The following is an 11525-nucleotide window of genomic DNA, read 5'->3' on the forward strand; positions in this document are numbered from 1 at the left end:
GGCTCCCATCCCTGCAGCGCTGGGGAGGTAGGCGCTGCGAGGCACCACCATCTTCATCAGCACTGCCCTGCAGTGGTCACCACACGTAGCGTGATGGTCGCACAGGCCCCTCTTGGCTGAGATCTACATCCTCGGGCAGTCCTGCTGGAGAAGTCCCATTGTAAAAATAAAGGTGGCATGAACAGGAAAGCAGCAAACTCCACTTGTGCAAATCAGTGTTTCACCCATGAGAATCTTTGCTTCTTTTTACTTCTTGGCCTCCCGTGCAAATGCAGCGCCCAGACACGAGGAAGGAAGGAATAGAGAGAACCAAGAACCTGAGCCCGTGGCAGCAATGCATGGCTGCAGCTGCATGGCTCCCAGCTTCCCCAGCAGTGCAGGCCATAACACCCCATGTCCCATCGTCGCTGCTAAGGTTTGGCTTGGCCACTGTTTTGTGGTTAGCAGGAAGACCTCACTTTACCAAATGTCTCCCCATACAGTGTTTCCAGTCCTCTTTACACATGTCCTTCAAGATGAGGGGAGACCCAGACCCCAACACTCCTGTCCTGTGTGTGAAGATTGAGCAGCCCAGCTTGCAGGGAAACTATTGTTCAGCAAAATAGAACCAGTCAGCGCTGTTGATTGCTCCGTTACTTCTTCCCAGACAGAGCCTTGGCTATAAAAATAGATGCAATAATCCACATGGACAGTCGCAATTGTAAACGGCATTCAGAAAGCAAAAACGGAATTCATAGTTTGACACAGACATATCCCCAATCCATCAGGATGTGACACATTGGCAACACGTCTGTGCCAAACTATGAATTCCATTATTTACTTTTCATCTGGACGCTATTTATGATTGTAACCTTCACAGTAAATTAGTGTATCTATTTTACATCAGGCATTTTCTGAGAGGCATTTGTGTTGTCTGCACTTATATACTCACAGAATTGATGGAAGTTGTACCAATTCAGGCCACCATAAATCTTCAGGGACTGCAGCCCATACTTATGTGAGGAGAGTTTGCCAGCATAACTCTACCAGCAAAATCCTATCTGGCAGAGACAAGGCCTATGTTTGGAAAGAGAAATCAAAGGCCATCATCACTGAATAGCTCTCCACTAGATGGAACAATGGTGCTTCTGCTGCCAGGCCATGGACGCTGAATGATTTACCCAGCGGAGAATTGGGGTGGAGGTGGAGCCCAGAAGGCACTGGGCAATGATGACGCTGTCATGTGACAACTATTGTTCACAGCTTCTCCTCGTCAGCACGGGGACATGGAGGAGAGCCTTGGAGATAGGAAGCAGCATCCTGGTGGACATGCGAAGGCACGTGAAGACACATCCTAAGCTCTTTGACCAGACGTAAAGCGGCTCTGCCTCAGGAATGATGTCACCAAGCAGAGTTTTGGGTGCCACAGTATAAGACATAAAACTGTTAGAAAGCATCTAAAGGAAGGCTACAAAAATGGGCAAGAGTATGAGGAGAGGCTGAGGTCCCTGTGTTGGCTCAGCGCAGAGCAGAGGAGCTGAGGGGAGGCCTGATGGCGGCTGCAGCTCCTCACAGGGAGCGGAGGGGCAGCGCTGAGCTCTGCTCTGTGTGACAGCGACAGGGCCCGAGGGAACGGCATGGAGCTGTGTGAGGGGAGGGGCAGCTGGGGGTCAGGGAAAAGGTCTGCACTACAGGGCCGTGGGCGTGGAACGGGCTGCACAGGGCTGTGGGCACGGCCCCGAGTGCTGGAGTTCAAAGAGCATCTGGATAACACTTTCAGACACAAGGTTTGAATTTGGGTGGTGCTGCTGTGAGGCCAGGAGTTGGACTCTGATCCTTGTGGGTCACTTCCAGCTGAGGATATTCTACAACTGAATGATTCTGTGGTGTTCAAGCCACTCTGCCAAATCTCTTAAAAAGTTTGTAGGACTGGGAATGGCACTGAGCTCACATGCATCCAGCTGGAAATCAGATTCTTTTGCACCTGTCTGCATCAATATATCTGAAGTTGACATTTTGGATATTTTATGGGAGTTTTTCCACACACAGATGGATGACCCAGCTCACAGAAAGAATACTCCTACTGTGTTCCCTTTGCTCCCTGATTTTTAAATTTTGTTAAAAGTAATTATATTTGCCAGGCAAGAATTGTTTTTCATAGTTTAACTGTTTATACTTATACCAGTTATGTGCAGATCTTTTTTATACAAGTTAAGTGTACTGAACAACTGCCAGATAGTTCTGCTTTTCTTCTTGAATTTTAATTGCTTACTTGACCAGTATATATTTTTAAAATGGAGCTGTAAATGGAGCAGTGAGTTCCATCAATCACTGTGGAGGCAGGGGGTCAACATCCTTCTTGCCCCCACCCTCTACTCACTCCTGCAGGGAACAAGTATGGTTCTGAGCCTGGGCTGTCACAGCATCATTATTTAAATTTCAGCATGCATTGAGATGCTTTGCAGGACTGGAAGTTTATCTCAGCATTTTGTTGGACTGACACCAAGGTTATCAGAATATACTGATATTCCATTAAGTTGAGGGAGGGAAGATTTAGGTTGGATGTCAGGGGGAAGTTCTTTACAGAGAGAGTGGTGAGGTGCAGGAACAGGCTGCCCAGAGAGGCTGTGGATGCCCCATCCCTGGAGGTGTTCAAGGCCAGACTGGATGGGGCCCTGGGCAGCCTGGTCTAGTATTAAATGGGGAGGTTGCTGGCTTTGTATGTGGCAGGGGAGTTGAAGATTCATGATCATTGAGGTCCCTTCCAACCCTGGCCATTCTGTGATTCTGTGATTATCAGTGTGTTTTTTAATTCATGTGCACAAATGTGAATGTATAGGTAGAGACAAAGAAACTGCAGTTGCTGCAGCTGGGGGACTGAACTGAATCCTGAGAACAAGAACCCAAAGGCTGCAGAGTGCTGATGGATGGCTTTCAAATCCTGCATCCTCTTGGCGAATCTTTGCCCATGTGCACACACAGATACATTAAAAGCAGACAATTTGAAAGATCTTTTTCCCCAGACACCCCAACTTCGTGGAAGATGCAATCATGCACCTTGGAAGTGTTCAAGGCCAGGCTGGATGGGGCTCTGAGCAACTTGGTCTAGAGCAAGGTGTCACTGCCTACAGCAGGGGGTCGGAACTAGGTGATCTTAAAGGTCCCTTCCAACCCAAACCATTCTATGATTCTATGATTCTATGTTCATTCAAAGTGCTGGTCTGAGTATTGAGCCTAGATTCCCCTCCACACCTTCATTTTCAGTACCATATGGCATCAATTTCTCACATAACCCAACTTCACTTCTGGAAAATAATTACAGACCCTAGCCTTAATCTGCTTTCTTATGGACACCATTATTTCAAGCCCCTACATTCTCAGAACATTCATTTTATCTCTAGCATTATTGCTTTTCAAATGTGATTTGCTTCTAAACAGTATCCTTATGTTCATTTTTTAGTATTTAGTATTATTTTTAGACTACTGGGAAGAGAGGTGATCTTGTACAGGAGACTAGCAGGGAGCTGGAAGCCAATATAATTTTCTTCTTGATGCTTTAAATGACAAATGCTATTGGAAAAAAAGAGACAGACATTCTTGATATTCTCATAAACACAAGCATTTCCTCACGAAGCCACACTGGTTGAATCTTATTCTTTCCATACTGCTTTTATAAACTCTTAAAGTACAACATAATTGAAATACAGTAGGTCTCTAGATTGACAGACTGTGCAATTTCAAATGACCTTATTTTCTTTGAACAGAGCATTCAGACCTATCATATTCTACTTTAAAAAAAAAAAATGTTAAACTGAGAGCAGTTCTTACTCCATATTTAGTCTTCAATTTAATCAGCTGTCCATAAGAAAAGCAGAAGTCAAATCACAGCTCAGAGGAGCATCTTGATGATGAGTTAGTAGTTTTTCTAATTTTTAACAGTGTGCTTAATTGATAAGAGATACCTCTTTGCATACTTCTAAGGGCAGTTTCTGTTAACCTCATCGAACAGTCTGACAATTACAGCTGAAATTTCATCATCTGAATGCTGCTTTTGCTTCCATTTTCCTACTCCTCAGGGCTATAGGTGGGTAGGGATGATGCACTGGTGGTTTTTGGTAAAGGCTTCTGAATGCTGCAGAAAAGGAAAGAGGAACTGACGCTGCTGCTCTGCTGCTGCCCACATATGATGACTGCTGCTTGCTGGCTTGCTGTATGGGAGGCCAGTACAGAAACTGCCTCTGCAGACAGGCAAAGGCAAAGCAAGATGCATCAACTGGGCAATGGCACCTCAGCAGTGGCAGCAACCTCAGTGCTGAATCTCCATCACTTTTGTCTAAAAGCTCACAAGAAGAAGAATTATGCTAAGATGCTTTTTCCATTCTTCTGTGATGCTTTTTGCACACTGCTCTGTGTTCTGGTTCTGTTTTTAGCAATTCCCCTGGCCTTTCTTATCTAGAATTAAATATGAACTTGTGAATTATGGCAAAAAGCAAGGAGGAGTGTTTATCATACTTAGAGAGGGACTGGGGAAAAAAAAAGGAAGAAGGATGTTCAGAATTCAAAATCCTAACTGTATTTTCCCAACCTAAGTAATCAGAAAGAAATTATTACAAAAATATATTTTAAACAGCACATTATAAGATACCACACATGATTTGTTGTCTTATTCATTTCTTGCTAGAAGTCATACAGACAGCTAAACAGGATTGGTTTCCATAAGTATTAACAGAGGGGGCTAGTGCAACGGGGAAATGGCAAAACAAAGCCCTTACAGGTCATTAAAATCTTTAAAAATCAATAATTAACTACATAATGTGTGTGTTCAAGTCAGTTCACTCCATATGGTCCATCTTCTCTCAGACAAGTCAGCTGCTAAAAACAAGCAGTAAGTCATCCCCATTCTTTTAATACTGTAAAAAATATTTGTTTTTATAACCAAATTGATTTAAGACGTAGTGCAGCCACAAAACATTCTAAACAGATGTCTAACTTGAAAGACACTAGCATACTTTCTTACTCCGTAGTTATGGAAATTTGAGGTGGATGGAACCTGAAACTTCAATTTTTAAGCCCAAAGGAAAATGTATACATATACATTAAAAAACACATGTTACAAAAAATATCTGTTTGTTTTAACAGTTGACTTCAGTGAATAGGAAACATGCTTGTTAAATAGATCTGTGACTGGATTAAAAGCTGTGCAAACAGAAAAATTGTTACATTGCTTATGTTTTATGTGAGAGGAAAAATCACCATATGAATATGTGGATTTCTATTTACAGTTGTAGATGGCACAGAAAAGAGAGAGACTTTATTGACGCATAGATGAAGAATCTGAAGTGTAGCACAGCCTGTGAGCTTTTCTAATTGTTTCTTTGAGCACAGCACTTTCTAGTTGAAGTATTAGAAATGTTTCATCCACAGCAACAGAGGAGCACCAAACATTTCTGTCTTTTATCTTGGGCACAGAGTTATGTTAGTACAAGAACTATATTCTCTTTCAGAAGGTTGCCTGCTGCTTTCCTCTGCACAGTGCATAGTGCTCAACTTTTCATGTCTTTTGTCCTGATGAATTTTAAGCTTTGCAGAAAAGCACTTGCCAGTTGTGGATTATTGTATGGGTGCACATGGCAAGGAATAGAAGAAAGACTCCGGTCACTTTTTTGTAATTTTTTTTTTTTTTTAACTTATAATGTTGAATACTGTAAACTTTAATCTGCTGTCTGGGTTGAGTGCCTGAACCTGCCAGGTTCCTAGTGGGGATTTGTAGGAAGAAACAAGCTACATATGACTAATTGTACAGAGAATCAAGGCTCTGCACAACTCAACACTTTCTTTCCTTTCCCACAACAGAGGATGAAGTATTGAGAAAAGGCAGTACTGTCTCTGCTTTCTCACAAGAAATCGTTTGGCAGTAGGTGTTTCATAGACATAAACTTATATTTAAAATATAAAGGGTAGATGTTAACCAAATATTATGCATCGCACTAACAGTAAAAGTTCAAATTAAGGAAATAGGAAAATATGAGATAATAACTTGAATACAAGGAAGTCAAAACTACTGTGAGTAGACAGTCTTCCTCAGAGTTGCTGCAAGATGCATGCAACCCAACTTTGAGACCTACAGGCACTTTGCTCCCCTAATCAGGGAAGAACAGCTTGGGAGCTGATAGTGATTAATCACTGATGTGCTAATAGAAATAGGGTTTGTCAGTCCTCTGATTTCTCTGTCAATAAAGGAAGAATTTTGGCAGAGCCTGCCCTCACAGAGTTTGGCTGATCACCTTCAAAACCTGCCATCGTACTTCTCTATCATCTGGCATTTTTACCAGCTGTATCCCATTCAGCCACCTCAGATGCCCCTTCTGCTAAGTCCTCAAGCAGGTTTAACAAAGTTTAACACTTTCAGTTTGCTCTCCTATCATTCTTAGCCTTTCATTCTTCATGTCTTCCTTTGTCTTTTCCTTGCCTTAGAGACACCTCTGAGAAATGTTGCTATTTGTCAAAGAGGCCTAATTTTCTCACAGATAAGTGAGAAGTTTGGTCTTTTTTTAAACTCAGCAAAATGGTAAATTTCAGTCAGTCACAGAGCTGTAGTTCTCAGTACAAAGCTCAATGGAGAAGACAACAGCCAAAGTATTGCTTCATCATGTCTTCCCTGTGATTTACAAAGATTTGACATAGTGCTTGATAACTTTATTGTTAAAGAAAATGTTCTGCTAAGATACATACTGAAAATTCACAATGTTTTTCTGAATTAATTTCCTTTGCCATCAAAATCTAATATGTACTTTGTAGGCAAATGCTTAGCAATGTGCTGCTCTATTCTGAAATGTTTCTGTGAGGAGACTTGGGATGCAATCAGGGTGGCCTAGAAAAGCCAGGTACACAGAACTGGGAGAGAAGAAACAGACAGATTAGGAAGCTAAAACAGAAAAGATACAGAACTGCAGGAATCAACTTGACTGAGTTCAAGGAGTAAGGGGAAGTAGGATGGATTTTTGCTTTAGATGTTGAATACTTCTAGATTTTATGGCTAACTGCAAAACACATTTAACGTGTTTAATTAAGGAATTCTTTTAATTCCTTGATAGACACATTAGATATTTTAGCCAAATTTTAGCACCTTTTGCAGATCTCCTGTTCAATATCTTGAGATTCTTATATTAAAAACAATGAATCTTTAGGGTTGATACAATGAGTCAGCTGAACTGGATGGTGCATTTGTTTCTCAAACTCTAATCACCTTGTCCCTTGCTTTCCCAGGTACTCAGTTTGAGCTGGGGTGGATTGCTATCCTTTCTCTAAGCTCATAAGAGGCAGAAAATTAACTACAGGGAAAAAAAAAAAAGATACACAAACAAGAAAGAAACCAAACTGAGATGATATATATAGCAGGCTGTATATTTTCACCAGTGTGTTAATATGCTATTTCAACAACAACAACAACAAAATTGTCTCTTGAGTGCAAGAAGGAACATCGGGCCTTTCCCTTTGGGAGTCTTTGCAACTTTTCTGGAACTTAAATTCAGCATATCAACCTCAGGCAAAGAGCAATTTTGCCATTTTCTCTGAAGCATTGCTGACAGAGCAAGTGTCCTCAAGGGAAGGAGGCTGGATGGTGGTGAGCAAGAAGAAGTGGTGCAATTTCTGCAGTCTTTTCGGTCTTAAAGCTCTTTAGTGCACTTTCTCAGGAGGAGTCGTCAACCTTGTTTCTTTGGAACTTGTCCATTGTCATCAACCTCTCCTCTGCTGGCCATGCCTAACTAAAAATGTGGGTCTGAATGAGTGTACCATGCCAAGAACCCTGTTCAATTTCAGAGCTGGGAGACACAACAGGAGCCTTGCCAAGAGTGCTGTTTGCCTCCAGTGCTCTTGTTGGCCACTTTCAAATTCTTGATCTTTTTTCCATTTTAGATGGTGTCACATCTTCAGCCCTGTCCAACTCCTACAGTGGCTGTACTGCCAAGGGTATCAGCTTCCACCTCAAGATAGGATCTCGGCATCTTCACTTTACCACAGAGGCAGGCACCAGTTGAAGTGTGGTGTCCAATGCTGAAAAAATGTCAGCTATCTTTGTGAGAGTGTGTCTGCTGAGCGGTAGAGCATGCAGGTGCAACAAGCAAAGCTTAGCTCCACCAGAACATTAACACAAGCATCTGCTCACTTTTATCTTGGGAGTAATATTGTCCTTCACATTTCTCACATCACCTCCCATTCCTCCTGTGAAGGGCAGCAACAACAGGCACTGTCCAGAAGTAACAGGCATTTGCAGAAACAGCCCTTTCCAAACTGGCTAGCCAGAACTTGAGTACTCTGCTGGAACTGCCCCTAGGGACAGGTTTGCATTTCCCTCTGAGGCAGAAAATCACCCTGATCAGCAAGCGGGCTCCAGTCCTGGATGCATAGGCAGGAGCACAATCAGAGAGATGATTGTAGCTAGCTCCCTCTGTCTTTCATAGCCATTGGAGAATTACAATAGAACTTGCCAGCAGCATTGGAGTGTAAGAATCTCATCTACACTTCACCAAGACTTTGCTAGTTAAAATTTTCTTGCACCATTTTTCTTCAGGAGTTCTCTTCGTGTTACTTTTTGCAAATAGTGTGTCTTTCTGAGTGCCCAGATGTGCAGATAAATTTTCCTGGTTTTAGGATGGGGAGATCAAGGCATCTCTCTGAAGCATTTTGGCATCCATGTCTGGAAATTGAATCCAGTTCCTTTTACACTTAATCAGTGCCTGGCAAAAAGGTTTATATAAAAAGCTGGTTGGTGATGCAGATTTTAATATTGAGTCATGGATTTATACCAATGGTGAGAAGCATGCAGTAATGCAATTTTTCACAAACTAGATCATTCATTTGCAACTTTTCAAACTTTTCTCATGTTGTTCTACTGCCTGCACTCTAAAAAGGTTCATCCTGTAGGTTTAAGGACAGAAAAAGACACATGCGGGCTCTGGTTTTGTTTTAGGCTCTTAGGCTAGTATTAGGAGAAGATCACGCTAAGTGGTTACAGTACTGTCACAGTGACTTATGCTTCTCACATATTCTAGGCAACAGAACCAGGAGAAACAGATTTCTCACTAATGGGCAGAATGATACAGCGCATACCATTTTGCTCTTCTCAACCCATTCCAACATGGTCTGCTGATGTTATTCACATTCTTATAACTTTTGGGCACAGATATAGTTAGTGAGGGATAGCAAACAATGCTGTTTTTCATCTTTCTTTCTAGTGTCTTCTAGAGTCTTTTTTTTTTTTTTTGTCTTCTGAAGTCACTTTTTGCAACTGCTGGCTGGGGGAAATATGCTCCTAAAAATTTCTGTTGAATTTGAACCTGAGTTTGGCTCAAATGCCTGAAGTTGAGCAGTCACACCTAAGATTCTTATTTTTTGACCAACACTTAGAATGGCAAATGAGTTTCCTCAATCCACCAGTAAAGTACGGTTCCAGAGTAACCTTTCCTCCCTGAAAGCTCAGAAGTGCAGGTATATTTTAACATGACTAGAGGAAACTTCGTTAAGAAACTTCAACTACTGAAAGGAGAAAGTGGCACCTCTTGTACCCAGCTACCAGTAGTTTCCCAACAGGTACTGCGCCAAAGAAATGGGGAGAAGTAGGAACACTTACAAATCCAAAAAGAGCAATTCATGATTGTGTTATACTATGTGTCATGCTGTTCTTTTTCAGCTGTGAATGTCAGCAAAGGGACAGGCTCTTTTCACATCTGAACCTCTCTGGTGGCTGATGGAATTGCGCATCCACTTTCTAAACTTCTGGTCCATAATATCCATCACTTTTGCCTGTAGATTGTCCCTACTGTTCTTACAATTCATCTTTCTTCTTCCCTGGGTGACAAGGGAGGGGGAGCAGAGTAAGGAAGAACATCTGGAATACTGTATGCAGTTTTGGGCTCAGTAGTGCAAGAAAGACAGAGAAGGGAGCTCCTAGAGTGAGTCCAGCAAAGGGCTACAAAAAATGCTTGAAGGATGCTGGAACTTCTCTCCTATGAGCAAAGTCTGAGGGTATCTTATTGTGTACAAATAGCTTAAGGGAGGGTATCAGTAGAATGGGGTCAGGCTGTTTTCTGTGGTGCTTGGCAAAGGATGAGGTAACAGGCTCAAACTGAAACACAGGAAGTTTTATTTGCATATGAGAAAAAACTTCTTTATTTTGAGAGTGACTGAATACTGGAACAGGCTGCCCAAAGAGGTTGGAGAGATCTCCCTCTCTGGAGATATACAAAACCCACATGGGCATGATCCAAGTGCTCTAGGTGACTGCTTGAAGCAAGGAGGTTAGATCATTGTTGTGATAGATAAATACCAGAACACTGAACTGAAGGACAAAGGGTACTACTCTGTCAGATTCCAGAAATTCCATGGCTATACTGTCCAAATGTTTCAATAACCTATTAAAAACATTTCCGTTTTTATTTTCTAAAAACAACTCGATTTTTTTCTCATCCTTTTCCCAGCAGAGGCTAGTAATGATTATACCATATAATTCCAATTTGTAGGATTTAATATGCTTCTTCTAAAAAAGAGAGGAAAACCGGAAAAATAATCATTTCCTTCCTTAATTTGACAGACATCATTGTTTTTAAAACTGGTCACTCTTGTTAGCCTATGCTGATTTGTTTTTGGGGGTCTTTTTACTTGAAGTATTGTGTTTTAAAAGTAGGCACTGCTTGATTTCTGTAGTTATTGTAGCTTCTTATTTAAAACCAATATTCTCATGTGGCAAAATGGACAGGATGATGTTTGTCCATCACAGCTAAGTTCTTCAGTGGAAATGTAGATAAAGCAGAAATAACACAGCAGTTAATTATCATTCCCTGGAGGAAATGTGAGCTGTGGAACATGAATATTCAAAAAATCTAATAAATACATAAATTAATTATTCAGTTGTACATTTAATGAAGCGATATGAAGTTATCCAGCCTGTACTTTGCAACTTTCTAAAGTATCCAGTTCAACCACACTAAAATCTTTGGAAAGAGGGCAGAGTATGTGTTTATGCCAAGACAGCCTAACTTTGCATGTCATTACTCTCCCTTCAAAGGTTATAGAAGTTTTCCAAAATAGTTTCAACACTATTTTTTTCCATAAAAAGACTTCAGACTAAGATAAGGCACCCTTATTTTTATTGCAGAGCCCTGATCCACTCACTGCACTGTACAATTCCTGTTAGTTCACTGTACACCAAAGAGTGGTAAGATTACTTAAAGCAACCTGGCTGCCTAGGGGAGCTGCATGAGAATATCCTGAGCCATATTTTAAGTGAAGACTTCTGCACATTGTGTCAGTGGCAGCCATCATGGTCAGGAAATTTTCCTGCCTGAACAATGCCAGCCTTATGCAATAGTCCTCCCCATAGCTTTAAGGATGACAAGTCCCAGCAGGAAGAAAAAATGAAGCAATGGTGATTTCAAGTGATGTTCTGCAGTGATTTGGAAACTTTCCACCTTCAAGCCTTCATTTCCCTGTGTGGAGAAAGACCATGGCTGGAACTTGCACTGGTACCACTGGTAATCTTGCCTTTA

The sequence above is a fragment of the Meleagris gallopavo genome, chromosome 3 (assembly GCF_000146605.3).
Source record: "Meleagris gallopavo isolate NT-WF06-2002-E0010 breed Aviagen turkey brand Nicholas breeding stock chromosome 3, Turkey_5.1, whole genome shotgun sequence".
In the NCBI taxonomy this organism is placed as follows: Eukaryota; Metazoa; Chordata; class Aves; order Galliformes; family Phasianidae; genus Meleagris; species Meleagris gallopavo.